Source organism: Poecile atricapillus, chromosome W, assembly GCF_030490865.1.
Source record: "Poecile atricapillus isolate bPoeAtr1 chromosome W, bPoeAtr1.hap1, whole genome shotgun sequence".
Lineage (NCBI taxonomy): Eukaryota > Metazoa > Chordata > Aves > Passeriformes > Paridae > Poecile > Poecile atricapillus.
In genome coordinates, this window is record NC_081288.1 from 21,038,952 (window position 1) to 21,059,239 (window position 20,288).

The following is a 20,288-nucleotide window of genomic DNA, read 5'->3' on the forward strand; positions in this document are numbered from 1 at the left end:
CTAATTCCTCTATAAGAAATTAGGATTGATTTTACATACATGTGGCATAACTATGGTAGATTATTCTGGCTGCTCTTGCTTTCTAATCAGAAAGTCAGTAAGTCCCAATGGTTTGGGATTTTAGAAACCTGAATTAGCTAAAGGCACAGGTGCCTACAGGATGACATTTCTCATAAATACTGCTTCTTGTTCATTCCTGCAGGTAATCTCTGTGGATTCTCAGCTCCCAGACCAGTGCTGAATTCAGGGAATACCATGCTGGTACATTTTCAAAGTGGTGGGGAGAACAGCTTCAGAGAATTTAGAGCCTGGCTCGCTTTGGTTCATTTGTTAGTAGAGCTGCTTGCTGTGTCTGACGATTTCCACATCATCTGCAGCTTTTCTTTGACACCTGAGCTTATTTTCTTGGCTGATCTTGCTGCCTTATGTCAAGGTAACTTTCCTGAATAAGGGAGGTGAATCAAGTGCTTTCTTTCTTGTTTTCATTGAGAAATGAGATGACTAACATCAGCTACCTGAAAGAAGTAGTCTTGTTAATTCTCTCTGTCTGATATTTCCTTTAAAAACTTCACTACAGAGGAGAGCCTTGATCCTGGGGACCAGTTTGCTATTGTTGCTTCCTACTTTCATGAGTGTGTTCCAGCTGCTGCTTGAGGAGATGAGTAACTTTTGCCTTCCAGAGTGGGGACTTTGTTTGCGGGGACAAGCCAGAGCTATTGACCCAAGTAAGAGCTAACTTATTTCTTTCCTTTCACAGAGGAGGCAGGAAGAGAAGGTTCAGGATTAACTGCACCAATGTTGCATCTTCAGGATGTCCCCTTATGTAAAGAAATTAAATTTGGCTCAGTTGTTTTGGTCGAGGCTCTTTGCTGTAACTTTTAAGAGGATTATGTGGTGAGGCAGATGCTTTATGATCTCAAGTCCCCTTTTGTGCACTTGTGTGGATGAAACATGATACATAGGTGCTCCGCCACTTATATCCATACTTGTGGTACATTCTCTCCAATCTGTCTGCCTGCTCTTCCTACTGGGAGCAGGGACACAGGGTGGAGTGTGGGAGAGATCCTCTTTCCGTACCCGAGCCTCACTAGCTCCCTGAAGGAGCTCTTCCTTAGGATTCAAATTTTCATTTATGGGTTTTTCCTAGCCCCACTACTTCCAGACAGAGCTGACAAATTTTCTCTCTCCTACATCTTTGCCTTGCTGCATCCACGGTGTGAGGTTATCTAGGAAAACAAGAAATTTGCCTGTGAAAGCACAGAGAGTTTTCTGGCTCTCTTGCAGACACCGGTGTTTTCTCCCCAGTTACTCCCCAGTGAGTGTTCAAGCACGTTAGTGGGACCGAGGAGCCTGTCCTCACTGCTGCCCTGAAGCTACTTGGAGATTGCCAATGTGACAGGGCTATCACCAGTCTGCCCATGTGTGAGGCTGGGAGTTTGACCAGCATGGTCCCAGGCCCCCTCTGCCCCTCTCCCTTGCTCCTCCAGGCTGAGGGCACCTCTATAAATTATATTTCACACCTTTTTGTCCTCTGCAGAACCTTTCTTCTGCCCCTTCTTCATGAACACTGATTTTTGAGATGGGAACAGTTTGGTCCTCCTTGCAGGAGATCCATTAAAGTAAATTGGACTACTTGCTATCAGAGCCAGAACTGATGCAACACAGTTGTCAGTGAGAAACTCTTGCTCAGCAGTCCTGGGAATAAGTGACTAATTAGAGGAGAGCCAGAAGGGATGTGTGACTGCTGAATTGGGAAGCTCTATGGCTGACTGCAAGTAACTCCAATATGTTTGCTATTATCATGCAGGTCCAATAAACCCTTGCACTGGACTGTGACAGCAGGAGACCATTGTAGAGCTCTAAAAGAATCAACAGAACAGGTAAAGCCCAAGCAATACAATTAAAAGTGCTGACTTTGGTGTATTTGATGCTGTAATATTTCTCAAAACAGATCTATACGTACAGATAAAAGTGTTGGCAGCAAGGCAAAATGACGAATAAGTAGCACAGGCTGAAGAAAGAGAAATGAAATCCAGTACCTCTGGTTTCATTCAGCTAACTTGCAGTGTAAGGATGTGTGTTTTATACCTGGTTCTTACTACTGGCAGTAAAAAGTCTTAAAATCTAATAGAGATAACTGTGTATCCTCAACATCTTACTCCCTTAGTGCCAAGCAGTATATCTGTCTATAAAAACCTTGCTGACTCTTTGTTCCTAATGGGGAAGAGGAAGAAATATTTGTGGGAAAGAAGCTCAAATGACTCAAATGCTTCTGCAAAACCTTAGTGGCTCGTGTTTGCATGGTGAAACCTTCACTTTAGTCTCAGGAAGTCCATGTAATCTGTCCCAGCAGTCTTCTCAACTGAGTGGGGAGGTAGGGATTTTGATTTTCCAAGTCCTTGCACCTTTTTTTAATTTCTTTTCATGATCTCTCTGGAGGTTGATCATAATTTGTGGGATTGTTTTCCCCTCTTCCTTTACAAGTACCCGTTCAGGCTGCACTTAAAAGGCAGCTTGTTCCTCTCTGCCTTGGTCACAGATGAGACAGGTGAAGACCACTGTGGTGCATCCCCATTTCAGCATGCTGAGATATGACTTCAACATTTCCCTTGATGCTGCTAAAATTACATTTCTCTCAGAAGTATTTTCTTCTTCTGTGCAGACCCAACCTCAAATTTCTTTCCAAACCAGATGGGAGCTGAGCTAGGTACTTGCAGCAGACATGAGCACCTGTACTTGAGAATGAAGTCTGTGAGATAAATTAGTACCTCAGTTACCCTGGAGGGATCACTGCCAGGATCCTTTGTGCTGGCTTTGTTTCTGTGGGAGACCAGGAGTCCTGGCAGGGGAAGAAATATTAGAGGTGGGTGCTCTCGGAAGTGTCTGCATATGGATGTCTGTAGATCACTTAGGGAAAGGGACTGGAAAGGAGCTGCACTTCCCAAGGCCCATCTATGATCCCAATGAAACACTTCCCCTTGTCACTTGCTTGTAACTCTTTTTCCCAGCACTCTTTTGTCAAGGTAAACTATGACTTGTACTGTTTTTATAAAGTTCTTGTGGTGCTGTTGAAAAGCTGTCTAATCTCCCCAAGATCACAAGGGAAGTGGATAAGAACAGCTGAGTAAATAAAAGGCAAAGTAATTCTGACTGAGGCATTGTCAAGCTAAAATATGAGTTCTGCTCAATATCACAGTCTTATGGTGGACTAATAAATTATGTGTAACACTGAAGAGCACACTTTAATCGCATTTTGTTTCAGCCTGTGGTCAGTCTTCATTCAGTGGTAACCAAGCCTTTAAATCAGTCTCTTGCAGTTGCAGGCTGCTGCTGAATTGCACCAGAAGCTCTATTTGCAGTTCCTGCAGGAGGGCTTTTATGGGCAATTGTGATTCCAACAGTTCTTTTCTTACCTGCAGCAGTGCAGATGCCAAATGAGATCACTGAGTCTGCTCTCTTGGTTCCTAGGATGCTTCTGGCAGCCCTTTGGTTTGCAATGTGAGAAATGGACCATTTGCACTTTACAGCATTGTCAGCTGGCAGTGCCAGCCCAAAGAAACAAGGGGTCTACTCAAGGGTGTGAGGATTTTCCTGTACTGGATGGGACTGCTGAAGAAAGGCGAGTTGTCTTTGTCTGAGAATAGTCTCGAATATAATGCCTGTGTATAAAATATCCCAAGTGCATTGGGATTTTTTCTGGTAGGCTTTTTAAGACAACTTAAGACGAAGGAAAAGAAATCCGGGTGATTTCCTTTAGCAAGTCTCTACTTCCTCTTTTTCCTCATAACTTACTCCTAAACAAAGCTTATTTAAAATTAGAATGGGAATTTCAGAAGCATAAGACTTGTGTTTTACACTTCTGACTCTCAAATTGAGTATAATGTTTGGACAAATACTTTTCTCAGTAAAAAGCAGCTGCTTGTGAAAATGCCTACCAGCCCCACACTTTGATGGGCAGGAGAGTTTGGGAAAGTGCTCTAAACTGAACTTGTGCATTTATGTATCTAGATATAATTAGCATCACATTCAGAAGTCTGCAGGATAAATTTTGCCAGAGAAAGAGTAGCATTTGCTAGTGAATAAGCACTGATTGCATGAAAGTGATGGCATCTTACAAAAAGAAGAGGCCCCTGTTCTTAAACTGGAGGGCTCTCATACAGAGAACTGGAGGGAAAAAACCTGTTTGAAGTACTCCAAATGAACCCAGCATTGTCATACCACTTCCCTGCACCAGCTCTTTCTCTCTTCCCCAAAAGTTTCTTCCTTCTGAGCCTACTCAGGTCAAGGTGAATTTGACATTATAGTTTCATTGGCAAATAGAGAAATCCACCACTTCATCTTGTGTAATCTGATGAGATTTGAGAGATTTCAGAAGTGTTCTAGACATAGCTTCAAGTCTCTTTTTGTACATGTTAAATAAATTAATTAGTCATTCTAGCGAAATGTTTCCCTTTGGCTCAAAGTAGTTGCACTAAGGAACTGCTGATGCAAAACCTTTGTATTCCAGAGCTTTATCCCTCTTCCTTCCCTGCATGTGCACTATGTTAGTGAATAGGTGTGATTTGTCCCTCGTCATTTCTTAAGAGGGAAAACCTAATTCTGGACAGAATGTGTTTCTGCCCATCCTACGTTTTATTCTATTGCTGCCAGCAGAAAATGGAAGACTTCTGCTGATAAGAATAAATTTCATCTTTTTTTTCCCCCTCATGCTGAATAAAATATTATACAGTTGAGAGCAGGAAATTAAAGTATATTTTAAAGAAAAGAGCATGCTGCAGGTCCACTCTCAGGTCAGATGAGCACTTGAACTCCCCTGCTTTGTGCTGCAGTTGCCTGTCTTTCTTCCTTGTGGCATTTTCCTTAGTCCCAGAGACCTAACAGAAATGTTAACAGATGCCAGCTAAGGGAGAATGTTCTCCTAAGCTAAAACCAGTCACCAAAACAAGTCCTCACTTGTATGGTAGCCAAGCCATCCCCACAGATAAGCTGGGAGCTGGCTGGACATCCCCTTGGATCTGACACAAGTGGCTGCTGACCACTGACTCTGAAGGCACTAATGGCTCTCTAGCCAGGCACTTGATGCAGGGAATTGCTCAGCTCTGTAGCGTAAATCTCTCTCAGAGGCAGAGGCTGTGGTGTGCACACAGCTCTCAGATAGGCCTTCATACAAAAGATTCAAAGCCCTGAGGGTTCTATGAGTGAGATACTGACTCAAAGTTTCAGTGTACAGGTAGCTGGCTCCTTTATCTGACCTCTATATTATTGTCTTCCTATTGTGGGAAGTAGAGGAGCAGGGATCTGCTACCACTGATGCTGCAGATTTCCTGTGCACTTGGGTATGTTGCCTAATCTGCTCTCTCTCTCCCCCTTACCATCCTTGAAATAAGGTATTTGCTTTTTTATCTTCCATATTTTGGACAGAAACTCTTATAAATGTACTTTGCTTAAACTGAGCTGTGGTTTTGGATGAGACACTGTCAGCTTGCTGCTGCTTCTAAAACACAGCAAACAGCCCTGCCCTACTAATGTGCCTCCTCCTGCCTATTAAGCATCTAAATGTTTCTCCGCATCCAATACTGTGTAGGAAGAAGGATGATGAAAAGGCTGAACTGCCCCTGAGTTGCTGGCTGACACGAGCTTTAGCAACAAATTGGAGACTGCAGTTGCTCACGATTTAAAAAGCAATCTGTTCAGGAAGGACGTGCTACTGGTGCTGCTCACAGCCTTGTGCAGTAGCCAGCTGGTTAGCAGGCAGCATGTGCTTTCCTTCTCTTCCCACTGGCATCCATGCTGGTGCTCCACATCACACCACTGAGATAAAAATAGGCCCCCCGAAGTAGTAAACAACTGGAGGTGGGGACAATTTCTCTCCACAGGGAAGTGCAGCACAGCCAGCAACTGCAGGGACATCATTAGCAGCTCGGGGGCTGGAACCATGCACAAGCCTCTTGCTCACCCCGAAGCAGGCTTCTCTCAGCTCAGCTGCTCATCTCTGGATGAGCTCAAAGCCAAGGCAAGCTCAGTAACCTGAATGCAAAAACAACGGTTAAAATGAACCTAGGGACGAGCCCTGGTGGCTCAGCCTGTGGGGCTTTATCATCTTCCAGACTGCAGCACCCACACTGCACTGGTGTTCCCTGCTGTCCCCTGATGCCAGCACAGGGACCACATCCTGCAGAAGCGCTGGGTGTGTGCAGGAGTCCTGGTGTAAAACTGTGATTGACTCACTGCTTTTGACCTAGAATGTGGTGGAAGAGCTTTGGATTTTTTTGAAGCCTAATCTCAGTAAGGAAGGGCACCTTCCCTGTAACTCAGCTTGGTTGAGCTTTCTTTCACTGAGGGTTTTAGGCACCTTTAGATACCCCTTCCCATGTGCTCCCTCCCTCTCAGAGGTGCTGCTGTGCAGAGCTGTTCACACCACAGCACCTTCCTCAGGAGGTAAATGTTCATCTCCCTTCTGGACTGGAAGGATTTGTACCCAGCAGGAGGGCTCAGCCCTTCCCTCCCTGCACTCTGGGTGTCCTGTGCAGGTACACAGAGGCACACCATGGTGTCAGCATGCCATCTGAGCAGACAGCTCATAAAACCTGGCTGTGGGAGGGAGCACACTTACACAGAATTAAAGCTGCTCTGCAGAGGGGATGACTTAAAAAATTGCTGCCTTGGGAGGCAAACAACCCTATTATGCTTGGTACTAAAGGGACACACAGTTCTCATTAGTGATCTTGTTTTCTCTCCTCCTGCTCTGTTATAACTACTCAGATGCTTCCAAATATTTCCCTGTTGATTTGGTCTCTGTCTTGGTTTGAAATTCAGGTGTCTGCTAAGGAAGGCAGAAACCTCCCTTGAAATGAAAAAAAAGTAAACTACCCTCCCCCCCAGATTATTACAATATTGAAATCAAGGTACTCTTGGGCAAAGATATAGGAAGAGGAATAACAGTTCTTTGCTAAGAATTAAAATAAAAATGCAGTAGTACAAAAAAGCCCAAAAGCAAACCTACAACATAAAAACAACCCACTGACAGAGTCAGAATACAGCCTGACACCCTGTTGGTCAGGGTGTTGATAACAGTCCCATTAAATGGTGGCTGCAGTCCTCCTGCAGTGACAGATGTGGTTCTGTTGAAGCAATGATCCTGTAGGAGGGTGTAGTTTTCCTCTGAAGCTCTGGTGGTGTTAATGGGTCCAGTCTCTCTGCTGCGAATCCAGTGGAGATAGTCTGCCTGTGGTGTTCTGAGTCTCAGATTATATCTGGGTAGGAATGCTCGGCTCCTTCCCCTGGGTGGAGCATCTCCCAATGGGATGATGTAATTTTGTCAGTCATGCAGAGAGACTCCATGGCCCATGAACAGCAGACAGCCCCCTGGAGGGAGGATGGGTCCTGGAAGAGACAAAGAACACTGCCACACCCGCTTTTAACAGCTGGTAATAGAACACATACTCCTGGTTACACCTTGCATTGCAGCCCAAGACAGTCTCTTATTTAACGAGTGCTGAACCTGAATGCAGTGTGTACGTGAAGCTCCAGGCTAGGCCTGCTCTCCTGTGTTTCTGGGGAATCTGGGACTTCATAGACAAGAGTATAATATTTCCTAACTCTTCTCAAGATCTGGTCACAAGGTCAATTAAAAAAACAATTGCATTTCTTCCTCAGTAGTGAGTGAGTATGAAAGGTTGGCAGGTCTTTTAGCCCAGGTGACTGGCCTGGTATCTATTTACCTCTTTTCCAGGCATTTATTTGAAGCATATCTCAGAGCAAATTTGCAAGTGAATCTGCTTTCCTCTAAGGCCCAGCAGCTCACCCCTTTGTGCTTTTAGCCTGTGTCTCTGCCTGGGTCTCCAAGGTTAAGGCAACAGGGCTGCTATGTGATCACATACACTTTGAGAGCTCCTGCAGGCTTGTGCCAGCTTGAATGCTGAGCCCTAGGAAATGATCCAACTGATCAAACAATGGGTTTTAAATATTTATATATATAGAGATGACATATGTAGGTTAAGATTTTTATGATTTTGGCTTTCCAGTAAACTGTGCTCTTGCTAGTGATATCAGGACCTTCAGGCTTCCACCAAGTCCAGTAATACTGGGACAGGGTAAATATTGGAAACCCATTTCTCACTTTATTTATATTCTCAACTTTATTGACCTGCTAGACTCTCTTCAATCATGGCCAGGACTGCCAGGTTTTCTGGAAAGCTCTTACTGTCTTGTCTTAATGTTTTTATCACTGAAGTGCACATTTATCCATAGAATGGGCATGAGAAGTGAAACTAGAAGAGCCCCAGGGATTTATATCTGCTCCTCCTTCATCACATTATGTGGGAAGCAGAGAGGGCTCTTGGATACTCTGACTGTCTCTGAAGGGCATGGCAAAGATTATTGTAAAGTATCTGTCAATAATATCATCGCTGAACAGCCAAGAGGAGTTTCTTGGGATTTATGAAGAGAGTCAGAGAGAAAGAAAAGTTCCAGGTAACAACAACAATCCAGCTGAGGACATACAGTCCTAGAAATTTCCACTTTCACTCGGGCCAGTTTCAGAAAGCCACAGCTGTATGGTTCTGATGTGTTGGCAGCCTTTAGTTAAGCTGCAGAGGCCAGGCTGTAAACTTGGCTGAAGACCTTAATCCCTGTGTCAGTGTGCTGCATTGATCCAGCAGGAGAACAGCCCTCTTAGGCCCTCAGAGAACAGTGAAAGGGACTACAGAGAAATAAACTGTGATGTCTGGGCACACCCTTAGGGACACTTGTCCATATAAGTGACCTGAATTCCTGTACAGTGAATTCCTGTATTGTCAGCTTCATCTCAAAGGTGAACCCCCATCCTCCATACCCTCTGATACAATGATGGTACATGATCTGCCTCTTGGAAGTGGAATGGATGACACTTAGGGGTCTGTGTGTGACTAATCATGCCGAAAAATGTATTAACTTCCATGCAGAAGACTTTATTTTCCTCACCTTGACCCTGCTGAGGCACAGTCCCATCACTGAGACAGTAGTCTAAATAAATACAATTCACAAATTAAAAGAGAGCTAAATTAAAAAGGAACTGAGAACTTTAATGCTGTTTACTAGCAAGCTGAAGTTTCTGGAGGCCTCCCTGTCTGCATGTGTACAGGATGCTGTGCAGTTAAGTAAAATCTCTTTGGAAATGCAGTGAGGCAGGGAGCAAGAGCACACCAAGGTAATTCCATTTTAAAATACATGGAGGAAATTATTTTTGTTTCTTGTTTTAAAGGGTCTATATACAGTGTAGGGGAAAAAGGAAGGGGGAAAACTGCTGTATCAAGCAGCAAAAGGAAGTCAATTTCCTTTTGGAAAAAAATTGAATTAACTGGAACTTGTTGGCACAGAAGGTAAATAGGGAAGAAGGATGTAATAGGAAAAGAGTAGGGAGAAACCTCAAGAAACCCCATCTTGCAGAGATTTTATTTGGTATGCTGTGGGTACTCCTTTTCCCAGCATTTCCTCGCATTTCATTGTGGGTTTTTCCTTCCCTTCCCTCATGCCCCTTTATTTTGCCTCTGTGTGGGTTTAGTGTAGATTTGCTGATAGACAAAGTGTGGTGGAGAAATCCAACAGCAGCCTTTGGGAGTACTGCAGGGGAATTTTGGTGTACGTGTTTCTCCGAATATTTTCAGAATTAAGTGATGCCTCTGGAGGGAGTTTTTGGATAGTAACTGTTCTGTGTAGACCCTCATCCTGTTAACATCACAACAGTGGTAATGGCTGCTGCTATACAGAAGGGGCCCTGTTGAACATCTGAACGGGTGTGGTTGAGGGCTATGTGCATGTTCATTGTAGCTCTCAGTCACGGGGAAGAAACTGTTTTTTTCCCTGACACTTGAACAAGAACACTCTTTTGTTACCAAATGTACTAGTAATGCTTCCTGCTGAAGACTATTAGGGTAATGGAGCATGCTAGGAATATTGTTTTCATCAAGAAAACACCCACCACCCACCAAATGTACAGTTTAGCATGTCAGTTCACTCTGAGATGGGAGTGAAAGGACAGGAGGGGGGAAAGATAGAGGGGATGCTAAGGAGCTCTTGCAGCACTCCACAGCTATCTTCGTCCAAGAGCTTATTTGTAAAAGTGCACAATTCTAAAAGTATATCTATTACAGCTGAGAATAGTTTAGCTATTAGCTGTTTAGCTATTTACATGCAGTACAGAGGAAAATACTATCAGAAATGGGGCCATCAGTCAAAGTTTTGCCTGAATAGGAGTCTCACAGACAGCTCCCCAGAGCATCCTCCAGCACACAGACTCACTGCTGTGTAATAGCATTTGTTATGGCTGGCAGTTTTTCAAGACTGGTTATATTAAACTAGATTCCAATGTCTATTTATGTGCCAACATATTGAAACAGCCTGTTTTCTCCTCTTTCCCCCCCCACCCCTCCTTCTCTAGAGCTGGTGAATAGCAGAACTTTGTGGGTGCCTGCCTCTAAACGAAATTACTTTTACCCAGGAGCTGAAACATAGAATTAGGCTTTAGTGTCAGAATGAGCTAGAACTTTGGGATGATGTTATGACAGGGCAGAAAGAGGCTGGGAAATTCAAAGAGTCAGAAAGTAACCAGAAGACATTTTGGTGTGCATAACAAGGGAAGTACCTATCAGTAGAGATGCAGTAAGGGCAAAATGCTGAAGCTTGAAATAAGGCTAAAGTGAATTTGAGTTTTGTAGGTTTCTAATGAACAAGGCCTTGTCTGGTAACATAGGAATGTGTCAGTTTCCTAATTGGTTTGCTATCTAATTGAACATTTTTTAATTTTTTTTTTTTCCAGATGAACTTTTAAAATGAGTATTTTAAGGTTTTGCTCTTCAGGCTGTCCTCAGCCGTGATCCATGTGTTTCAATGAGGGTCATATATAGGAATTGTTCTAGTACCTGGTGAAGGTCCTTTCAAAACTTAATATTAAAGCTGAATTTAATGCTCTACATTCTTATTCCTCCTAGGACAAAACCTATCAATGCCCCAGAAATTCCCAAGGAAATGAGCTTGACATCCTTCCACATTGGGAAGGAATCATGCAGTCACAAATGCCACCAGGTGAGCATCCAAGTCCTTCTGGCTTTTGTAACTCCCCTGCAAACATCTGTGCTGTGGGTATTAATGAATCCATGGGTGCTTCAGGGCATGTTAGAAAACTGGGCATGCTCCTGAGAGAATTAGGAAAGCTGGTGGCTGCCACTATCCTGCTTCCAGCGAACAGCAGACAAAGCTGGCACCTCTGGGCAAAGCTCTCACCACAGAGCACGTCAGAGACCTGAACGTGGCAGAACTGAGGGGCTGTTAGCAGCAATGCTAAACTATGTTACTAAAAATCTTCTGGCACTTTCATCCATTTCCCTCCCTTATCGTGCCTAGCTAGGGTAAGAGATAAATTTTCATTCATGTGGCAATACCATAGACTTCTAAACCATACGAAAGCTTAACTTCAGAAGTAATGAATAATATGACCAAAATAGATTTGGACCAGTATCCTGTCTTTGATTTTTGTTCTTTTGTCTTCTTAAAGGGCATTACAATCCCTTTTGCCTTTGCTCACATTTTGATAGCTATCCCTGGGAAATAAGAGCCAATTGTTAAATATGCAGCATTGTGACTTTGTTCTTTGCTTTGTGCTGCAGCTGCCACGGGAGACTTATAGCCCCATTAAAATCCATTATTCCCCCTGAAGTCCTGAACTTTCTGGACCGAAAGAAATCTGTCTAATTGTCATGGCCAGCTGATGGTGTGCGAAGGATTTGGACTCACCAAAGAGTTTCTGTGTGATAGAGCACTCACATTAAGGCTGGAGTGAGAGAAATGGAGGAGCTTAACCAAGTTTTTTTTGCTGACAGATAAGGGATTTTTACATGGCGCACTTCCATGCTTCTGGAGGGATTTCTGATAACACTTGGAGTTATGTCAGCTAGCCTAAGACCTTTCCCTTCCTAGAAATACTTTTGCAATCAAAACTGTTGGATACGAAGTCCTAATCATGGCATGGTTGTGCCTTGGAACTGTGTGAGTCTGTGTAGGATACTCTTTCCCAGACTTTAACTTTCAGGAGGACAAATTTCAGTGTATGTCCAAAGCTGTTTTCCAAGGACAGCAGGTCAAAAAAAGGGGGCCAAAGCTTTTTCTACAGCTCTGCTGAGTGTGAGGAGGTACCTACCTGACTAAAGAGGTGTTGACTTGATTATGTAGGACACTGTGGGGATAGTGAAGCTGTACAAGTATCCTCTGTACATCAGAAGAAAAAGCATAGACTGGAAATCCCTGTCAGGGCAGGGATTTCTTCTGACCAAAGTGTCCAGACAGTGGGCATTTGCCACTTGCTGTGCTTACTATGGGTGTCTGTAACTATTTGTCTCTTTGAGGAAGGCCACCATTCTGGTTACAAGTATAACCAGTTCTCTTCTGGCCATGTCTAGAGCCTGATGCATGAGCCCAAAGCTCAATGACATGAAGATTTTGTGTTAAGGGTGTTTTAAAGAGGGAAATATTTTCTGACATTGCATTTTGAAAGACTGTCTTACAGCCCTCAAGAGAAAAAGGCTCACATCCCATTGTGGTCTTTTTTCCAGGCATCTTCTGTGGTTGGACCCTCCTGTCTGTCCCATAAAATCTTAAGGTTCAACAGTGACAGTGACCTTCCTTTAAAGGGCTGCAGCAGCCATTGAAGACTTTCTCTCAATTCACTCTACTCAGAAAACCATCTGGTAAGTCTGTTATGATTTTGGGGTGAGGATAGAGAAGTAGAGCTTAAAGTATGGCTGTTCTTTTAAAAAAAAAAATAAATCTGTCTTTTCTGAAGAGAAATGACCATTATTAAGATGATGATATCTATTTGAGATTTTGAGCATTGATGACTGAATGCATAAGTAGTGATCTAATTACTGTACTCATTTCCCAGTGTAAACCTGTAAAAATATGATACTGTCTTAGCTGTTGCTCTCTATCTGCCCCTTTCCATTCTGCTCTACAAAGCCAGAACCCCCTGTCCCCCTGCTCAGTCTGTTAATGCTGCTATAATCTCTCTTCCACTTCTTCCCCCAGTTAGGCACTAATACTGCCAGGTGCTGCTGTTACCACTGCTCACCTCCCCAGCCTCCACGTCTGCCACATGCTCAAGGACCCACACATTTAATTGGGCTCTGAGCTTAAAGACAAAAGGAATCATCCCTCACTCTCCTGTTTCCCAGGCAAGGGCACAGCTGGTGACATGGCTGGACAGTTTTCTCCGTGACCAGCAGAGCTACCTTGGCACCATTAAGCAAATTAGTACTTTGATCCCTCAGATCAGAGAAACTTGCAGCTTGGGAAGATGTGTCCAGTCTGTCTCTTCTGTTTTGTGGAAGCAAACTATTTTGCCTTTCTAGCAATTTGAGCCATGTCTAATCTTCCCCCATCCCCCTTTCTTCTGTCTTATCTGTGCTCCTCACTCCTGGGTGAATGAGCATGTCTGCTTGGGCAATTGTCTTGGGCTTCAGCAGTTAAAGCACAGCAATTAAATGTCTCATAGTAAAATGCATCAGACTTGCAGCTCCATCAACATAGATCTGTTTGCTTTTTCATTCACACATGCATAATAGGGTAAATTTCAAACCCTAGCTCTGAAAACGATGAGGTACCTTCTCCATTCACATATGCCACTGTGTTTCTTTTGGCTGGGGTAGAGTTAATTTTCTTCACTAGAAAGTGGCTAGTAAGGGGCCGTGTTTTGGGTTTATGCTGAAAAGGGTGTTGGTAATAGAGATGGTTTTGTTACTGCTGAGCAGGGCTTACTCAGAATGAAGGCATTTTCTGCTTCTCACACCTCCCTGCCTGTGGGGAGGCTGGGGCTGCACAAGGACTTGTGAGGGGACACAGAGCAGCTGATCCTAACTGACCCAGGGGATATCCCATACCTTGTGGCATCATGCTCAGCATATAAAGCTGTGGGAAGCTGAGGAAATGTTTGGAGTGGTGATGTTTGTCTTCCCAAGTAGCTGTTACCCATGATGGAGTCCTGCTGTCCTGGGATGACTGAATACCTGCCTGCCCCCGTGAGAAACAGTGAATGAATTCCTTGCTTTACTTGCATGCTTGGCATTTGTTTTACCCATTGAACTGCCTTTATCTCAACCCACAAGTTTACTCTCTTTTACTCTTCCAATTCTGTCCCTGATTCCTGCTGGTGGGGAAGCGAGCAAGTGGCTGTGTGGGGCTTGGTTGCCAGCTAGAGGTACACCATGACAGCCACAAAGCAGTGCTGCTGCTATAAAAATGTTTATGTGCTGAATGTGCTTTGCCTTAAGGTACTGTCTGAGATCATTCCAAGATTCTCTTCTAGCTCTGATGTACCTAGCACTGCAGCAAGTTAATTCAGTGCTCACCCCAGGCACTCCACATAGGTGGTAGTCCTCATATCACTGCAGTTTGCACTGCCACCAAGTCAAGTACAGAAACATCCCTGAGGAATGGCTGGTTATTTAAACTTGTTTTTGGGTTGGCTTGTGTTTGTTTAAAACAGGGAGGGATGACTGGTCTCAGCATGGAGCTGACCTCTGATTAATAATAACCACTGTGTGGAACCTGACACTCTAAACGGGAAGTGGAAAAGTAAACAGCTTATGCCATCTGTGCTAACTTTTTCTTGAGAGTTTGGCTGCTCTTATTAGATGGTTGTGCCTTTTCCTGGGGCACACAGAAAGGGTAGATCTGTGGATTTGATGTAGGCTCCATCTGTGTTGAGGTCTGGTGGCTGAGAAGGTGATAAAAATGGGTAAAAAAGGGATAAATAGCATAAAAAGGTGACTGACTCACCTCTGGACTCGCTGTGTTGATCATAATAGCAGCAAAACTTTAGAGTACAAGTTAAGGTTCTCTATCAGAACAGCACAAAGAGCAGTGACTGGGATCTCACTGGTATTCCCAAAAGTGTCCCCGTTTTGTCAGGTTGTAAGTGTTGAATCATGAATGTTTTTTGGCAGCAGATGTTAAAAGGGAAATTTTGACTCTTCCTGTTGTCTGAATTATGGCGGGGTTTAGACAGAAAGAAATTTATTCATTTTCCTTCTTCCTTGCCCAATGTCAGAACAGTTCTGGCAAAAGAAATACTTGTCAAATGTGAATGATGTCAATCCCCTGCTTGTGACACACACTGGTTTGGGTGGGTTTTCTCCTGGAAGTGGCCTGGCACCCCTGGGGCTGCAGAAACCCATTTGGAGTCCCAGCACATCCAGCTGTGCCAGGGTTAATGATTATAATAACACGCTGACAAGTGCTTGTGTGTGATGCTGAGTGAAATGAACAGCAAGCCTTTGGGCAGGCTTGCTTCCTATTATCTGGTTAAAACACAGTGTGAGGGTCAGGAATGTGACTTTAAGGTATGAGTGTAGGCTAGACATGATCTAGAGAATAGCAAAGATCACCTATTCCCAACCTGTCAGAGCTGTGACTATGACATTAAAGTTAATGAGCCAGAAATGAGCAGGCATGTCCCTAGAGAGCTTTTTTGGTTTTTTTTTTCCCTCCATAAAGACTGGTATGCACAGCACTAACATAATATACACCTCTGTGCTGGTACTAAATTAATGTCTGAGATGGCAGGAGCTGAAATTTAAAAGAAAGCTTTTAAGTTGCCTGTACCCATTGTCTAAACCCCAGGATATTCTTATTAGAGGAATATTTTGCTGTGGCATATAATTTAGAATATATATATATATATATATATATATGTAGTGCAAAGGTTGTACAGAGATGAGAGAAATTATCCCTTTCAGTTTGCTGTGCACAACTTGGGGCAAGACTTTGGGGAAAGAAAGAAAAAGAGCTGAAGACAAACATTAAGAGGCAGGGAAATGTGATCTAAACAGAGGCAGTGCATGAGCACAGAGCATGTGAATAAGGAGGTTGTAAAGCACATGGATTTCATCATATCCTCTTGGAATACACTGATGATGGGAGGCTTCTGCACCGAAGGAGTGATGTCCTGGGTCAAACTTGCCTGAGGAAAGTGTCTTCCCTCAAGTCCTCAGATCATGTCTCTTTGGAGGGTCTCACCTCTCATCTTCGTAGAAACTGCCTTCAAAATAAGTTCAGTTTGACTGTGCTGTGGCCCCAGACTATGGTATTAGGAGAAAGCCTGTTCTGATTCATTAAAACAGTGCTCTCAGGCATCCAGCAAGTACAGCAAGGGAATGCATACATTATTAAAGCCCTGTCTCATCTGCTCTGCAGTGGTGGTGTGGGATATTTGGTGGGAGGGAGAGATGAGGCAGTGAGCTAAGAAGGAAGAAAAGCAGTGGACTGTCAGAAGTAAGAGCAGGAAAGCTGTACCTGGGGTTGATGGGAATTTGCTTTCCAACACAGGCAGATCTGTGGTGGTGGGGATGAAGCAAACAGTGCTGTGAGATGCTTAACAGGGTGGGGAGAGACAGGAGCTGGCAGTAAGTATGGGTTGCTCTGACATGGAAGAGCACCTGTGAGTGATTGAGGGCAGTGACAGCTCAGACTGGGAGCACTGCCAAGAGAGATTTCCCCTGCTCCCTAAATGTTGCCTGCAGTGTGTGAAATATTTTTCACCTGGGATCCAGGCTGTCTCTGCTATTGGGAAGCTGGGAAATTTTGGTAAAGGCAAGGCCAAGGTGGAGGCTGAGCAAAGGACAATCAACTCAAGGGAGATGAGATCCCTCTCATGGTATCTCAATGCCCAGGGCCTCTGGCCCATGTCACCCCTGCTGCTGCTCAGCAGCATGGTCAGACACCTCGTGGTGCCAGTGTCTCCTTGGGACACCTCAGTGTCTGGAAAGGAGAATCCTGTCCCTTCATCTGCAAATTGAAGAGAGTTGTGCCACCCCCTCCTTCGGCACAGCTGCTGACCCTCTGCCAGGAGATGTGGGATGCACATGTTTGAGTGCAGCTGGCACTGAGCTGGTCTCTGCCCTGTCTGACCAGCCCCTGGGCCAAACTCTGGCCATCTCCTTTTCCTTTTTCAGGGAGGTTTTTGGTGGCCACACATGTGTTTGTTTGACAGGCATGACAAGCTGGCCAGTATTGCAGTCTGGGGGTTTTGTGTATTTTGCCTCAATGAAGACGTTGTCATGTGCACTGGGTAAATGTTGCTGAATGGGGTCACTTCCCTCCAAACCCTCCCTCTTTGGAAGTGCAGACTTGAGCACCCTGTTTCAGAAATTATCTTTTTACTACAGTAAACCTTGTGGTGCTGTAGTGCCCATATCTATTCAGTTCCAGGAAATACATCCTTCAGCATCTGGGTGCATGACTGGGTGCATGTGTGTCAAGTTCTGTTCAAAAGTGGTGCTCATCTGTCAAAACAGACTTGGTGGCCCTGTTCCTCTGGGATAACCTGAACTACCAGAGGGAAGTAGCTGCTGCAGCAGCATGGGGAGCTAAGATGGACTGCTCTGGCTGCAGTGCTATCTTGCTGGAAAGGAAGTGATCTGGAACTCAGTGTGCTGGCTTACCCACTGTAAATATGCCGTCAGGTTTCAGAGAGATTTATCTATGCCAAGCTCTTAGTCTTGTCTCTCACATTAGGGAGGCCGTACTGACAGGTTTCCAGTTACCAAATGGTTGTTTTTCCTCAGTTTTAAGTGGAAGGGTTTAGATTTACCTTCTTAGGGGAGGGAAGGGTGGTGTCTGACTCAAAGTTTCCTGTGAACTGGTAGCTAAAAGCTAGACTTGGAAGTGAAGAAGGATTTTAATGCTCAGCCCTATCAGCATGTATCAATGAATTACAAGCCAGTTAACCTCTGCTTGCATCCATCTCCTCTGGTTTCAGCACTTCTGTGCACTACATACACCTCCATTCTTTAAACAGGAGATAACAAGCTTTTCTCCGTCTGTCTTGCTTATCATGATCCATGTAAATATTGGAATATAAACATGGGAGTGTGTGTGATAAAGCAGAGTGATATCATTTAACCAAGTGAGCCTGGCAACCATCTGCTGCTGAAAGGCTGAGGAGCTTCAGCCTGCCCTTACACCAGGTCATTCTGCAATAGTTAAAAGATCATGTGGGTAACTTTTGATTTATTAGATGTACCAAATACTAGTGTCTTTGTTGCTTAAAAGAAACCCTTCTTCCTCCTATCCTCATCTCGTGCTGCTTTTGGAAAGAAAACCTTATATTCTAGTACAATTCAGAAAACATCAGTCAGTCCTTACAAAAATAATAGTTCCTCTGAACTAGCAGAGCTGTAAATTGCAGTATTTTGTCAGGCTGCTGTTGCTGATGACTGACTTGTTGTGTTATAACCAACTTTAAAAAACTGCTCTGCCATGGTGACAACAAATGTGTTTGGGTTTTGGCTTAAAGATGTGATTTCCCCAATGTGTCTTCAGCTGTGCAAATAGAGCAGCTTATTGTTTGCAATTTAGTGCTGTATCACAGAGCAGGGAGGCTTCCTGTTGTGAAAATGTGTGTGGCATTAGGGGAACAACATCCAGCAAGTGGGGGCAGGATGGGTTACCATGCCTGCTCCTCGTGGCAAGGAGCTAGGCAGAAGGAAACCTGTTCTCAGATGTGCCAGTCACTTCTCACATCTGGAAAGGGGATGTGCTGCCAAGTGAAGTGACAGCCTCATCCCATACATGGTCCTCCCCATGCCTTGGGAAATGGATGGAGCTGCAGGATGAAACCAGGCTCTCAGGCATACTTGTGGTGGTAACAGAACCCCCTGGCCTTCCACAGGGGACTTTATACCTCAAATTTCACTGGAGGAAGAGGGTCAGGAAAGCTGCTGCCAAAGCTGAAGGACAGCAATTAGTACTCTTCTGAACATTTTTTCTTTTCTGACCTAGAAATAGGCAGGCAGGTGCAAGGGGTGTAGCTACTGATCTGCTAAGGAAGGTGTCATCACATAAAGTAATTTGGACTTCCAGTGCAGAGCTAGAATTTAAATGCAGGTAGGGTATCTGCAGTTTGTTGTCCCTGAAGATCTGCTGCATGGTCTGCTTTTGGAGCATCTATTTGATACAGAGGCATTTGGTAAGAGAAGAATCACACACAATCCAGGGTGAGCTGCAGCCTTTTGTGCAGAGTAGTTTTCCCTCTCCACCTTTTTACAAGTGAGTCTGTCTCTTATATTCTAAATATACCCCAAAGGAAAGGGAACAGCAGAACCAAGAATTATTTACATTTTTTGAAGGAAGGGGCACTGCAAAACTGAGGAGGGAGCCATAAATTTTTAGGGAATGGAGAGCTGCATAATTTAAATGTGACAAGTAATTCCTGTTAGTGTGGATTCTAATGAGCTCTTTTCTCTAGTTCTAGACTTGTTTGAAGCAAAGGTAAAACATAAATTAATCTGCACAGCATTGTTGCCCTTTTTTTGTTTTTTAGAACAGCTCTTGACTGCTGGACAGCAGCTTTGCCACACTGCAAATGTTGTTCCCGATTCATCCTTTCAGAAATACCTCATGCACAAGTCCCACAGCACTGATGTTTTTCAGCTCAGAGAGGGCACAGTAAGTGTTTATTGCACCAGCTGTAACTCTTGTATGCCATGTGACTGCAGTGTCAACACAGGAATTCAAAATCAGGAGAAGGTTCTTCTGACCACCAAATCCTCCACCAGCCCAAGCTGCAGCTCAAGCTCACCTGGCTCTCTGGGTCCATGGGCTCTGAAGATTGTGTACTAAAGCTGTGGGAGAGAAGAAGGGCTTCTGCCTGGCAATAGTTAGATTTGCTTGAAGGTGGCTTTTTTTATGATACAAGGAATATGACTATGAAATCCCAAATAGGCTTCTCATCACAATTTCTCAAGTAGCCATCCTGATTCTGCCAGGAATGTCCTTCTCTTTGCAGTTGCTGCATCAAGTTTGCTGTCCTACCAAAGAGGGAAGTTCTGCTTAATTGCATTAATCTCCTGATTAATTTTTCTCTCTTTGTGTTTTTTTTTTTCTCTTTGCTTAGAAGTAGCTTAGCAAGAAACTCCATCTGGTTTTATACGCAGGGGGTTTTTAAAATTTTAGCTAGTGCTGGATTAAGATGAGTGGCATGAAATTTTGATTACATTTTTTCCCTGGAATATCTTGTGCTTAATGTTGGGGCTCAGATTTCTCCCTTTTCATGCTCTACGTAGCCTATCACATTTGTATTTAGACTGAGAAGCCTCCAAGAAGAATCTGTAACATTGGCATAACTAAAACCTTACAAACTCAAAAGCAGATCAGTATATCCTTGAAGTAAAATAGCCTGCGCTGGTTGGAAGCTGTGTTTTAGCTTCCACATATCCTTGCAAGAACCAGTTCTTTGTATGTATGGTTTTTTTTTGGATGCA

At 44.0% G+C, this 20,288-nt stretch overlaps 1 long non-coding RNA gene across 1 annotated transcript in view; it reads left to right on the forward strand.

Annotated features, from left to right (window-relative positions):
* Positions 1-12,591: 12,591 nt before the first annotated feature.
* LOC131592489 (uncharacterized) overlaps positions 12,592-20,288 on the forward strand; it is a 29,300-nt gene continuing 21,603 nt past the window's right edge. Inside the window, exon 1 of the long non-coding RNA XR_009280628.1 lies at positions 12,592-12,719. This is a non-coding gene — a long non-coding RNA (uncharacterized LOC131592489). The remainder of the gene's footprint in view (positions 12,720-20,288) is intronic.